We start from the raw sequence: 14,254 nt of genomic DNA on the forward strand, positions 1-14,254 counted from the left end.
TGTCCACCTGCCATGCGGTTCATGAATCTATTAATGTAGAAACCATAGCTTGGAGTACAACACGAAACAGAACTGGAATGTGTGCATTGTATACATCCTTATATAACTATCATCACTACCACATATCCGGGGATCACCTCTGCAGATTTTGTATTTATGCAGTTACTGGCAAGCTCACTTTTTCCGTAATAACAGGCTTTGGGTTACTGCTGTGTGCTTACAGTACTGGGGGGCCAGCTGTTCCTTCCAGTGATTCAGGGGTCCTCGGGTGATCATCCCCGGCTCCAGCAGCATGTTTCAATGGCATGTGCGTTATTTAATGTAGCAAGGTTACCAGTACAGTATTTACTGTAACCTTATATATATACATTCAATTATATAAATATGAATTACAGCTACCCCTCCAATAACGGGAAAAAAAACTACACAAAACACCAAATTCAGGCAAATGTCTCCCAGACAAATACTTAATATTCGATAACTGAGCAAAAATTACATTAAGAATGGACAAAAGTCATAATTTATAGTCTGAACTAGAAATATACTAGACAGTGTATGTGGAAAGGGTATTAAAAGAAGTCCCCCCAGAAGCCTTTGTTTGACTTTATGTTAATCTATTACTTTACGTATAAACGGTCTCCCATTATTTTTTGATGGATGTAAGGCCAGCAGACTGATGTTCACTTGCAGATAAACCACCCATGTTGAAAAAGAATCGCATCAATTCTCTTTCCCAATTGAGTTGCCGCATAGATTCAATACACTTTAACTGACCTGAACAACTGTCCGGGTCAGTATGTCCAGAAAATTGTCCTCACACTAGGGGTCCAGTCTGGGCCACTGAGCTGAAAGGTCACAGCCAAAGAACATTCTCAGACCATGTCGCCTGTGAGCCATCTGAGCCACTGCCATCCCAGCTATTGTTAGAAGAAAGTGAATGTGGAGATGCATGTGTTAAAGCGTGTCAGTTTATACTACAATGACAGTCTGGCAGATAAAAATGAGGGAGTTAAAATCCGCATACAGGAAAAACGTGTTGATATTCGTATAATATCACTTTACAAGAGAAATACAATTACATATCAAGGCATATCAGTGATATATGTATTCAGTGCAGTACTGTATTACACAGCTGTGTATCATAGTTATACAGTCACATAGTCCCAGTTGTTTAGGTTTCTCACAACTTCAGGCAATGATATTTTTTTGGAACCAAAGTTCAGACTAACTGTTGGTTAAGCTTAAGGTAACTTCAACACAATACTGTTTTATAAAGAACGGGCTACCAACTCTCACGCATCTAGTGTGACACTCACACAAGAAATCTCTAGGCAAACCAATATAATTCCAATAAAAACCTAAAATTAGCTGCATCAAAAGCATTAAGCAGTTTGCAAACCCTACAGACTATTTACAAAAGTAATAAAACTCTGACATACATGTAAATATGTGTGCAGTCTTGTCTCAAACTGAACCCTGTCATCGGACCTCATGGTCCAAACACTTGCTTTGCTAATGCCGCCAACTGAATTGATACCTGATGTCAGAAAATGATTTCCGTGCGTCTATGCATCGTAGCGGGACACTGATGACCCTGTCGCTCTGATACCTGTAACACACAACAGCGAGAACCGAGTCAGAGGGGGTGGGGCCGATCTGCATTTTTCTTTAATCGTTGGGAAGCAGAGTGCAACATGAGCACGGAGGAAACAACTACGGCGTTAACGAGCCAGGGGCCCGGAAGGCTCTGACTGCACATGGCGGGAACCTGTTAGCTGCAGCTGCCGAACGTGGCCCCCCAGGACCATTTTCCAGGAGTTACCTTTTGGCTCAAGCTGTACAAGTGCTTTTCTTGACAAATGGGGTGTCCGAGAAGATCTGCATGATGCCATTGAACTCCAGTTCCTCCATTTCCTGGGCGTGTTTTTAGTGATGGCTGAAGCCAGCACACGGTCCTCCATCGGCAGCCCATGTGTGCGCAAAGCCGACATGTTCCAGCCATCTTATTTTCCACGGTGGACCTGATGCTTTCCTTTAATGTCAGCATTGCGCTGGTGATCCCCTTCTGTGTGAGATACTCATCATTTTTTATGATAAGAAAAAAAAAAACAACAAGCATCTGCTCTTTCTTTGAAATGTAAAACACAGAAACATGTTGGAACGTATATCCAAATAGAGGAGATTTTGTTCGGTGACTTTAGGCCATGTTTGTTGAATCTGAGGACCTACTGTATTTATATCTCAGTAGTGTAGCAGTAAACTGGGATGGCAGCCATTTAGAAGGACAAAGATTGAGTCTTAATCGCAGGATGATGAAAGTCTCATCATCCCAAGTAAGGAAAAGACGGAAGTAAATATAACAGAAACTTGCCCCCAGTCTTGTTATTAGTAAGAAATGAGCCTGAACTGGAAGCGGAGATGGGACTTGCGCGCCCCCACCTAGAGTAGCCCATGAATAAACTCCCTGTGTTTACCCCAAAAACCCAGGCATCACTAATTTCTGGTGACAGACTGCCTGTTTTAATAGCTGCAGGCAGAGACAATGGCCATCGCGCGCCTTTCACAGCACGGTTGAGCAGCCTGGTTCCCCACCGTGCTGATTACCCGGCCCCGTTCGCCGTCATTGGGGTTGTGATTATGCAGCTGGCCACATAGCCCACGCTCACCACCTGTACTGCAGAACGGCGCTTGTCCTCCTCCGGCAAGAGCACCGCGGGGGAAGGTAAATTGAACGTCGCTCCACTTAGCAGATGTCAACCGCGGCACAGGGTGGAGCCCAATGACAATGTCCATCTCCGTGCAGATGATGCGTCTCAGAACTGGCCCTTATTACACGCCAGTGCTTCTTCTGCTTGGGGGGGGGGGGGACTCTGAAGGAAACCTGTAATTATCCCCCCGCCCCAGTCTGTGATTTGCCATTGTGGGAAGGGTTAGGTGATTTATAGCCAGGTTGCACTTCCTGACAAATCGCTTATGGAGCATTGTATGGGAAACCACACAGCAGCATAACTGAGCCAAATCAGAAGCACCTCAATATTTTAACTGTATGTTTTACTGCATAATACCCTGGGTGAACCCCCAACCTTATGTCCTGTGTTGCCTGGAATGGGCTGCAGGCCTCCCTGTGAAAAGGATAAGTAGGTAGAAGACTGATGGATGGATTTTATTGTAGTATAAATTCCTCTACATCAGTGTTTCTCAACTCGGTCCTCAGGGACCCCTAGATGGTCCTACCAGGAGCTGTCAGGGAGCAGAAACATGGACCATCATGAGGACTAGGTTGAGGAACACTGATCTACAAGATGATTATCCATCCACCCATGCATTGTCTGTAACTGCCTGTCCTATTCAGGGTCACTGGGGATCCGGAGCCTATCTCATAGGCTATGGGCACAAGGCAGGGAACAACCCATTGCAGGGCCAAGATGATCAAATTTTTAAAAAAATGTTTACTCTTCCATTTAATAATATAGTAATATTGAGAATACTGGGCAATTTGGCTAAACATCATCTACTTATCAATCATTCACCAAAGAATAAACTGCAAAGTTAATGTTTCCTTATCTCTAAGATCATCTGTTCACATTTGTAAATTTACATAATTAATGATGAGTAGCCTGTGAAATACATGGGAAAAAATAGCAAAGGCCGCAGTAAATCTCAAATAGCATCAGAGTGTAATTTCCAGTGATTAGTGATGAGATCTGAGACAAATCTCCCCTTCCTGTCCTTCTGTGGGAGGCGGAAGTGGTAGTAATTCTCATGTTTAGGTACAGAGGAAATTGTCACGGAAGCAGAAGATCTCCAAGCCTAGCCACCCCAAGGAAAAAAGAAAAACTCATTACTTAATCTCAGTGCATTTCTTCCAATGTTGGTAGGAGGTCCACAATTTATAGCCGCATTCCAAAACTAAGCATACATAAACAGCCGCGTAGCTAATAGCTCTGTCCAGGCACTGGAATCTTCCATCCTAAGTCATGGCAGCAACAAAGCCACCTTCTGATGCATGTGAAAAAGAGCTTCAAATAGATCCTCTTACCAAGTATGTTGTGACAATGGGCAGTCACGTTGTCACAATTAAATATACAATTATACTGGATCACACTAGGAAAACAAACAAGGTAAGTAATGTTTGTTTTTGCCGTCCTGTCTTGAAAATACTGAGTAATTTTTCATTAATTGAGCCACAGAAGTGACTCAAGTCTTTAAAAATGCCATGCTAATAAAACAAGTTTAAAAGCTGCTAAATGCTAATTCCCCAGTGTGGCCCCGCAGGCCGAGCGGCTGTAAGAATGCGAAACCTGGCACCCGACTTACTCTTCACAGGTTTGGGGTGTAACCGGTACCAGACGCCCGCCGGGAGCCCCCCCACGCCACACCTTCCCCCAGCTCCGCAGCGCTGTCACATTCCTTCCAAATCACGCGCTGCACCCCTGTCCCCTCTAGGGGCATTTATATTGGTCTGGTCTACCACGGTAGCCAATTAGTGGTTTTCATACAACTAAATGCCTCGGCCATTATGCTGGTGCCAGCAATAAATTTATGTCTCAATATGGCTGCCTTAGTTTGCCGCTTTCCCCCTTTTCCCACTGTAATTCAGTGCTTCTTTAGCGTGCGGCTGTAAACAAAGGCTAAGGCCGCCTTGTGGAGAAAACAATGGCACCACCATTCTGCTACACGCTGACAGGACATTTTTGCTCTGCAACTGTACTTGGGTTTTCAGATTAAGAAATCTGTAGAGTTCTTTAATAAAAATCTGACCGCTGCAGACGCTTACAGTATACCACCATCTGCAGTGTAACTACACCTCGCTTGGGAAATCCCTGCCTGGTGTTTCATTAAATATGCATCAGTAAGATATAAGGATGAAATAAAGCAAATTAATGGCCCTTAATTCTAAGTTTTATAAGCAGTTGGTGCACTTTCATCCATCTTCTATAACTGCTTATCCTATTCAGGATCAAAGGCAGGGGGACAACCCAGGATGGGGCACCAACCCTTCACTGGGTACACTCACACACACCTACAGGTATTTTAGCATCTCCAATTAACCTCAACATGTTTTTGGACTGTGGGGGGGGGGGGGAGAGAACCAGAGTACCTGTAGGAAACCCCACGACGACATGGGGAGAACATGCAAACTCCACACACAGCAGAGACTCAAACCCTGGTTTCAGAGGTGTGAGACAACAGTGTTAACCACGGTACTACCATGCCACCCGTAGTGCATGTTCAATAAGCACTTATTCGTTTAGGTTTGCGGGGACCTGAAGCTCACAGCAGAAAGCTTAAGGGAGCTGAGCAGCAGGGCACATCCCGGAGATCATGCTCACACTAATGGCTCATCGGAGCCACCGATTCACCTTGTCTGCAAGTGGGAAGAGGTCAAAGCAACATATAAGTTTTTAATTCTGATCTCTTAATATAAATATACCTCTTTCTGCTCAGAGTACGTGTGACTTGCGAGGGCCAGGAAATGCCTGTGAAAGAAAGCTGGCAGCTTAGAGCGACAGGGCTAATCCCAATACATGGGGGGCATTTATCTCCCCCGCAGAGACACCTCAGTGGTCAATGAGGAGCTTCAGCTAGGGCTGCCTTAATTCTCTCCCCACCAATACCTGACATTACGATATCGAGTGCGGGTAATAGAGTTGATTGTAATCCACACACGTGCAAGTCATGCAAGGACAGATCAATACAAACTATAAGGAGGGGTAATAAAATATTGATGGTCCTGGTGTGAGCCGTATGAGATAGGAGCCAGGGCTGTGTGCGGGGGGGCCGCTCTGCGGTTGGGGGGGGGGGGGGGGGGGTCAGTTGGCAGTGTACACAGACCTTCATGTGATGCTCTCCCAAATGATGTGGTGCTGCATTTTTGATGCTGGCTGGCCCAGTTCCCTCCTGTTCGTGTTTGTTAGGCCAACGTATCAGTGCACACAAAGGCCCGGGAAATCAATGAGGCTGAGAGCTCGCTGTTAATAGGGCCTCCACGTTTGCGCCGAAACCTACACCATGTCTGAGACGAGCCAGGCGACAGGCAGCCACAGAGAGCCCTTCTGTGTGTTTCTGAAGTGAATGTTATGGCTGGTGATTCCAGACAAATGGAGCCATTGGAAAAGGCGAGCGGTGGTCCTTCGAAAACCCCATGTTAGAGAGAAATGCATTATTTAAAGGCGTCCTCTTTTGACAGCTTAACATACAGCAAAATGACCTCTGGAAAACAAACGTACGTGGCTAAACAATGAACGCAAACATTGTAACAGGCGCCTATTGACTCCCTTTGTCTTGGAGTGCGAGTGCCAGCATATCCGTGTGCCGTGTGGGGGGGGGGGCAGTGTCCTGACGCCCCTCTTTGAAAGGCCCCTCCAGCCATTCTTCTTCTCCCCTGTCGGACGCTCCCTCGATCAAAGTGACTGGGATATCCAGTGAACGGAACGGTGCCTCGGATGAACCGAAGCCAAAAGTGAACGGGGTCCCCGCAGCCTGTCACCTCTAATGACACGGTGCATGGCTGTCCTCACCCCCATGCCAAGCCTTTCATCCGTGGGATAAAGTAAAGCAAAAAGCATGTGGAACACTGTAATACCCGGGCGAGCTGGGAGTGGTATGCGAGGTGTTTGTGCAGTGATGAAGGGGCGCACTGCACGCTCTCCAAGGGCCTCCACAAAGCTGCTGTCTGCAGTCCCAGTCTGTGACCAGAAGCAGCTTCTCTTTGCCTTAATGCAAATTTGCCAGACGAGATATAAGTAACCTGATGCCTATTGCTGTTTTATTGTTTTGTCCTTGTTGCTTTAAAACGCAAATTATCGCAAATGCATACCAGGAACATCATGCCACAAAGCTGGCTTTTGGCTGTGGCTATATATATGAGGTCTGGCCTGGTTAATAATACATTCTTTATACGTAGAAGTTTTCATTAAACCCAAACTGTACTGTTATTAGTTCTTCATGAAGGCTCGCCTGTGACGGAACGTGATGACTACCATATGTGGGATAACAGCCACTCACAAGCTTCCTCTCCAGGAGGGCATGTTGGCATCAAGGCAGATGAGAGCAACACCAGGATTTGGACCACTTCTCCCGAAAAGTAGTCCTTTAATGAAAATTGCCAATTGCCATTTTCCTCGGCCATTTGAAAAAGTTAATTTTATGGAGCTAATTTGCTGCCAAAAACCCAAATAAAAAGGGAAGTGCAGACGAATAGTTCAGAAATAAAACTCCAAGAAATTTATGTCCACCTCCACACCCAAATGCTTAACCACAGAGTCTCTGTCTCCTTGCTCAGCCCTTCTGCGTTTTCTCGTACGCTTGCACACCCCGTTCCCAGCCCCGTCGGTGTCTCTGCTTGCTCAGCCCTGAGCATTTTCCTTTATTTATTTTTCTGCATTTCGTTCTGACCAACAGCCATAGCATGTTCCAAGTGTGTCATGTCCTAAATAGAACTTAAACAAATATATCAATCAGCAGATCATTATACAGCCTGCCCTGGCAAAGGAAGGTCACCAATCCGATCACGCTGTAAAAATCCATATGCACCAAATCTCTTAACTGAAAACGTATCAACCTTCCCAATGGAAAATATCATAAAAACGATGACCAGAAAAATTTGTACCGAACAAGTTAGTGGCTACATGCGTTTGATGTGGGCACTTTCTCCCGTATTTGTGTTTACTGTACCAGCCTGTCTTCTGTGATTAAATCTCTACGGACTGGTGTAAACATCGGTGGATCTGGGTATCGTGTAGAGCTGAAAGATCACAGCACAATGCCAAATCAGACTAAAACAAGAAATCTCAACATGAATCTCTCAGCCATTCATCTACAGTCCTTCAGCATATTCAGTGGAATTACTGCCTATTGTTGCACTAAGAAAGATGATATTTCAAAGAATATTTAAAAGTGTAACATATCAAAGTACATATAATGCACTTATTGTTCAGTTTTACAAAAACAAGTTTATTTTGACCCTCCCTTCACAGCTAATCTATTATACCTTTATGTCTCTTCTGGTCTGCATATATCGGACTCCTTTTAAGTGCATCTCGATCTTTTTTTCTTTTTTTTTTGAGATGGAACAACCACATGGAGCCAAGATGAGGCGATTTTAATTCCTGACTGGTTTTGGGAGTGCAGACTGCCGTCTCAACGACCCCCATTTGTGCCACAGGATGACATAGAATCAATTAAACGCCTCTCATCTCAGCTCTGTTGCTCACTCTGATCGCCATCCAAGAAGGATCAGTGTTTATATATAGTAACATGTATTTTCCCTCTGAATAAATTTTTTGCCTTGACGTAATTGGCTTTTGAAGTGATTTTGTCTGCCTTTAAAGGGAATCAGTACGGATGGCAAGTCAGATGAATAATGAATTTTAATTCAGCTACAATTAAAATGATCTTAAAGCAGGTTTGACAATAAAACTGAAACCGATTCAGAAAATATTCCACAGTTGCTGACAAACTGATTTAAGACGTACATTGTGTTGCAGTACCCATTTCTTCCATATGAGGGCTAGATGCTGTTGAAATCATTTGTGTGCTTTTGTTGTATGAGAAAGATACACTTTGTGCTACTGCTACTTCAATAAAGCGTACATTGATCAGATTCGTAGCTGAAAGTCATTATTGACTGTTTACAGTCACGATTCTTCCATTGCAGCTAATAAAAACAATAAGTAGGAACCATTTTTGTTTCGCGGTTTCTGGCAGGATTTCTCATTAATGTGAGCATGGTGGACTGTACCACTCCCTTTTGAATGAGAGCTCAGTTCTGCTTTATTTCCATGGAAAGGTGTTGCCCATCTTTGAACATATGTTGACAGAGTGAGTGACCATAGCTTTCCTCAGTATCCAATCAAGTACATCAATGATTCACACTTGCTGTGTCATTTCGACTATGACAAATTGGTGTGTTCAGCTGATGGTGGTGTTCTGGGTTACGTCAGTAATTTAACTCCTTGGTCCAAATAACACATAACCAGACAAAGCTAGTACTGTATATAGAGTTACAGTTGATTTATAGAAACAGGTTAATAAACTCCTTTTGGAAATTTTTATAAACATGCACAGTCAACAGCATTAATGAGAGCATTTAAATATTACATATAAACTGATGTGGTGACTCCATCATTACAAATGGATTACTTACAAGTATTATCAGTTCTGAAAATAAACATGTGATCCTAAACATGTGATCCTAAACATGTGATCCTAAACATGTGATCCCAAAAGTCTTAAAACTAGCTGATAGATCAAGCTGATGATCAATAGCAGATTAATGTTCCTATTTTAACACAAGAGACATAAATGTACTTGCAACCTTGACTTCTTAAAATATGTGGGAATGATTCACCCCCAAGGAACACAGTTTGGGCTGAACTGACTGATGAGATCTTTTTTCTCATTAGATGAAAGACACAATAATACAAAAATTTGGGAATTACATCTGAAGAAACATCAGCATTCATTAACGTCTCCTCACAGTTAGTAGCCTGAACTCACACAGTGACAGCTATGTACCTCCAGCAATCACTGGCCAAAATGCTTATGGACCTCAATCACCATGACTGCATCTGCAAGATATTGCATCTGCTAGATGTTATTGTTCATATAGATTGAAATATTAATGGTAACTATGCACAATGCAGAAGTAATTCAGAAATAACAGCCAATCAACCAAAACAAGTATTTCTGAAGCATTAAAATGTATGAAGAATCATCTAGTTGCCTGTGAAGAAACAGCACATTATAAAACACATTATAAAAGTATTATCATATCATCTTCATGATCATATGCAATTTGGCTCACCTTAATATACCATATCAAATGTTTTAATGAATTAATTCTAGCTATTAATTACAAATAGCTGTTCTTTATTGTATACACATAAACACAGTCCAGGTATTCTCTGGAACACACACACGCAGGTTTGTAATTATATCTTTGTGGGGACTCTCCATTCATCTCTATGGGGTAACCTCTAATCCCAATATGGCAACCTTAACCACTACACAGCCCTAACCTTAACCATAAGTAACCAAACAAAAATAGATTATTTGGCATTTTTTATGTTTTGATTGCATTTACAGATCTCTGAAGGGAAATGAAAAAAGGTCCCCATAACATCAAGGTTTTTTATTACATTGTAGGGGACATTTGGTTCCTACGAGGTAATATAAACCTAACACACACACATGCCCACACACACACACACACACACACACACACACACACACACACACACAAAGAAAAAAAGCCTGGTTTATATCAGAGTCATCTGACCTGGTATATTATCCATTAAATAAATGTATATGGTATATTATCCATGAAATAAAATATACACTTCTCAAATTTTATGCCAAATCGCAATATTAATTAATGCCTGACGTGGTGAGTGTATCTTCTTCCAAGAATAGCTTTCAGAATGACTTTTATGCTGCAGTGGCAAAATCTGAAAAGTCTCAGTTCATTTGGACATGTGATTTAGAAGCTAAACTGCAAGATGAGCATGGATGTTGGGCAACATGGATTTTTAAATATCTGTTTTAATACATATATGAAAGCTACATTCCAAAATGCTTTGGTCTATAAAAGTCACTTTCCATAGAGCACTAATGTGCTGCAGAGATATGCTTCTGGTTATTCTTCTATAATAGAGATATTCTTGTCTTCTAACATTGCGGTTTAAATTTCTGGTCAATCTCTAGTCAGCAGTACAAAACTGCACCAGTGAATGAAACCATGTCTTACAGTAGCTCTGTTACTACGGCCTGTGACACTTGGCTTTATTTTCATTTTTCAATAGCAGCCACGTTCTGCAAGGTGTTGACAGAAAACTAAGCTGCGCTTATTCTGAAAAAAGCAGGAACGACTTCTTTCCCCGGCTATAAAATAGTTGAATTGCTAATGCTTAAACAGTCCAGATCATTTCAACTGTTCTTAAATAACTATATCGTAAAAACTGTTTGGCTAACAATTAAGTTACTGTGTGATATTGAGGATGATCATATCAAAGGATGTTTCTGTTGGCTTTACAAGTAATTTCATTTTCTTTTAATGAAATGGCGAAAAATTAAGTATTCTATTGTCTGAGATAAACACTTGTTGTCAAATGGAAACAGCTTTGTGTGCAAAAATGACAATAGGATCGCTCTGGTATAGTGCCACCAAGTGACTGACTTGTGTTCTAGTACATGGCTTACATGATCTCTGACATCTTACAATTTAACCATTTTGCAAAAAACTAAACCTTCAGTGTTACACTGTTCAAAACTCAGTGATTCAAAGTTTTCACACCTTCTGGGCAGGAGGTTCTAATAAAAATATGAATGGAATTTCAGGTTCATATTTTTGCTGTAGTCAAGCTTTGTCTGAAACAGGGGGTCTCTGAAGCAGTCTATCCATAAAATAGTTCTTTTTCTAATTTGTCCACAAATGAGAAGAAATCCAGTTTCATAACTTGCATTTTATTTAAACACTCTTTTATGGAATCACTTATTTTACTACTATAGATTCCTTTACGATGACAGAGAACTCAATTGAAACAATGCCCCATTAATAATTCATTGACTTTTCATCTCAGAAGTTTAAGAATAAAAGGGGCTCATTGTTCCATGGAACTTAAGCAAGCTGGTTGTGAAAGCCAACACATATAATTCTTGGTCGGCAATAATAATCGAACATGTGTTTGCCTTTCTGTTTAATACTTCAAAAGCTTCGTATGCAGAGCAAACAAAAAGTCAAGGACTGAAAAGCTGTGAGATTTTGACTTTGATACATTTAGGAGACATATTGGGGCCTTTAGAAGTACAAAAAAGCAGATGTTCAAAAGGCAGACAGCAGTGAGTTCATAAGAAAACTAGCTTAATGCTCATGGAGTACTGCACTAGATTTTACGCTATAAAAATGTCAAATTAAGGCAATGTCTTCTTGCGTTATGTAAAATTTGATTTTGCTGAAAATTTATTTTTAATGTGTAATAAGCAGTGTACATCCATCCATCCATTTTCAAAACCCCTTATCCTACTGGGTCGCGGGGAGTCCGGAGCCTATTCCGGAAGCAATGAGCATGAGGCAGGGAACAACCCAGGATGGGGGGCCAGCCCATTGCAGGGCACACTCACACACCATTCACTCACACATGCACACCTACGGGCAATTTAGCAACTCCAATTAGCCTCAGCATGTTTTTGGACTGTGGGGGGAAACCAGAGTACCCGGAGGAAACCCCACGACGACATGGGGAGAACATGCAAACTCCACATACGTGACCCAAGTGGAGACTCAAACCTGGGACCCAGAGGTGTGAGGCAACAGTGCTAACCACTGCACCACCATGCCTCCCCCACAGTGTACATGTAGTGTGCAAATACATCCATGTATTATAAATAGCTGCATTAATATGGAAAGAAATCATTATGAAATTGTTAAGAGAAACATAAAATGTGTAACCATTCCATACACATAATTTATAGCACCATACAGTACCTTGTATCATTCTTAGGTATATTCTTCACTGAAACCAATGCCAGTGGAAATATCTGCTCTTGTTTTCTACTACTCTTGAGTGTACACAAAGATGGAATTAGGCTCACTAAGATATGCATCTATTTCATTATCTGTGATAATAAGTAGTCCAAATGAAAGAGGTAATTCACCTTTGACATCCATCCATCCATCCATATCCTTTACCTGCTTGATTGGATTTTCACTTGCATTTTCCTAATTTTGGAGCAATGACAGTCTTCTGTTCAATATCTCAAAGGCTATAATCTAAAGCCAGTGAATGAAGGGCTTTGTCTAATCCTCAGGGTGTTGCATTTCATTACCATTCTGGTTTTTTTATGGTGTTTCAGGATAAGTTTATTTATAATTATAGTATGTTTTGTGTTCACAACAAAACACTTGCCGATATCTGAATTCTAGGTCTCAAATCTCTGATTCATACATACTTAAAAGCTCAATATTAGCATTATAGCTCTAAGAACCAGTATGAAATTCAAAGCAATGTTGGTTTCTTCACATCTGGATAATTAGTGCAGAATTCCAAAATGAGGAAAACATGGGAACGCAGACTTCAGCGGTGCTACATCATAATGTGCAATTTCATTTCTCTCCATCTGTGCTACTTTTCACCAGCCATGTATTAAAATGAATGAGGCCGATTGCTATGAGAACACTGCACTCCCAAAGCAGACAGGAAACAGACTGTGCACATTGTTCAAAGCTGGCAGACAGAAAGAATTCAGGCACACATACTGCAAGGAAGAAAAAACTAAAGCCAAAGTCATTTTACTGCTTTGCCTACCAAAATTTCATTTCAAAAAGCTATCAACAAAACTCATTACATATACAAAATTCCTCTAGCTACAGCTTTGAACAACTGAGCAATGTCAATGACGCTGTTCAAATCTGAAAGCTGTTCACAGTCATACTTCACAACTAGGTATCTGGAATGATGCAAAACATAATTCATCTTTTCTTCCTTCGGGGGTACACATATGGTCTATAGTCTTACATAAGCTTGCTGAGAGATTTCACAGCTTTGATGATGACATCCGACTGTCAAACTGGCATTGACATCTCATTCATTAAATGACTTTTATATTTATGTTTCTTTGAGTGTATGCAAGTCATAAGCGTTTCCACAGACTGTCAAAATTGTTGTCCTATGAAATCTTCCAAAATGTCATCAAGTATAACTTCTTCAATTTTAAAACATGTTCTTAATACACCATGCATAAAGAAAGCTCATATTTTCTGCATTCCATTCTAGGAACAAAGCCTGAATCTTCTGCAATGCTGATTATTGAACACACACGGACTCTATAATCACATTGCCTATAATTTTATTTTGGCTAATATCATCAAAGAACTCCCATTCTCCTTGAAATATTTCATTTTTTAAATTCTTAATAGTAACCAAATATGCCAGTCAACCTAAGCGTTCATTAGAAAACACATCCCAAGCATATCAGCCTTAGATTTATACACTGAAACCCATCCATCCATCCATTTTCCAAACCGCTTATCCTACTGGGTCGCGGGGGGTCCGGAGCCTATCCCGGAAGCAATGGGCACGAGGCAGGGAACAACCCAGGATGGGGGGCCAGCCCATCGCAGGGCACACTCACACACCATTCACTCACACATGCACACCTACGGGCAATTTAGCGACTCCAATTAGCCTCAGCATGTGTTTGGACTGGGGGGGGAAACCGGAGTACCCGGAGGAAACCCCACGACGACATGGGG

The sequence above is a fragment of the Brienomyrus brachyistius genome, chromosome 5 (assembly GCF_023856365.1).
Source record: "Brienomyrus brachyistius isolate T26 chromosome 5, BBRACH_0.4, whole genome shotgun sequence".
NCBI classification, from domain to species: Eukaryota; Metazoa; Chordata; class Actinopteri; order Osteoglossiformes; family Mormyridae; genus Brienomyrus; species Brienomyrus brachyistius.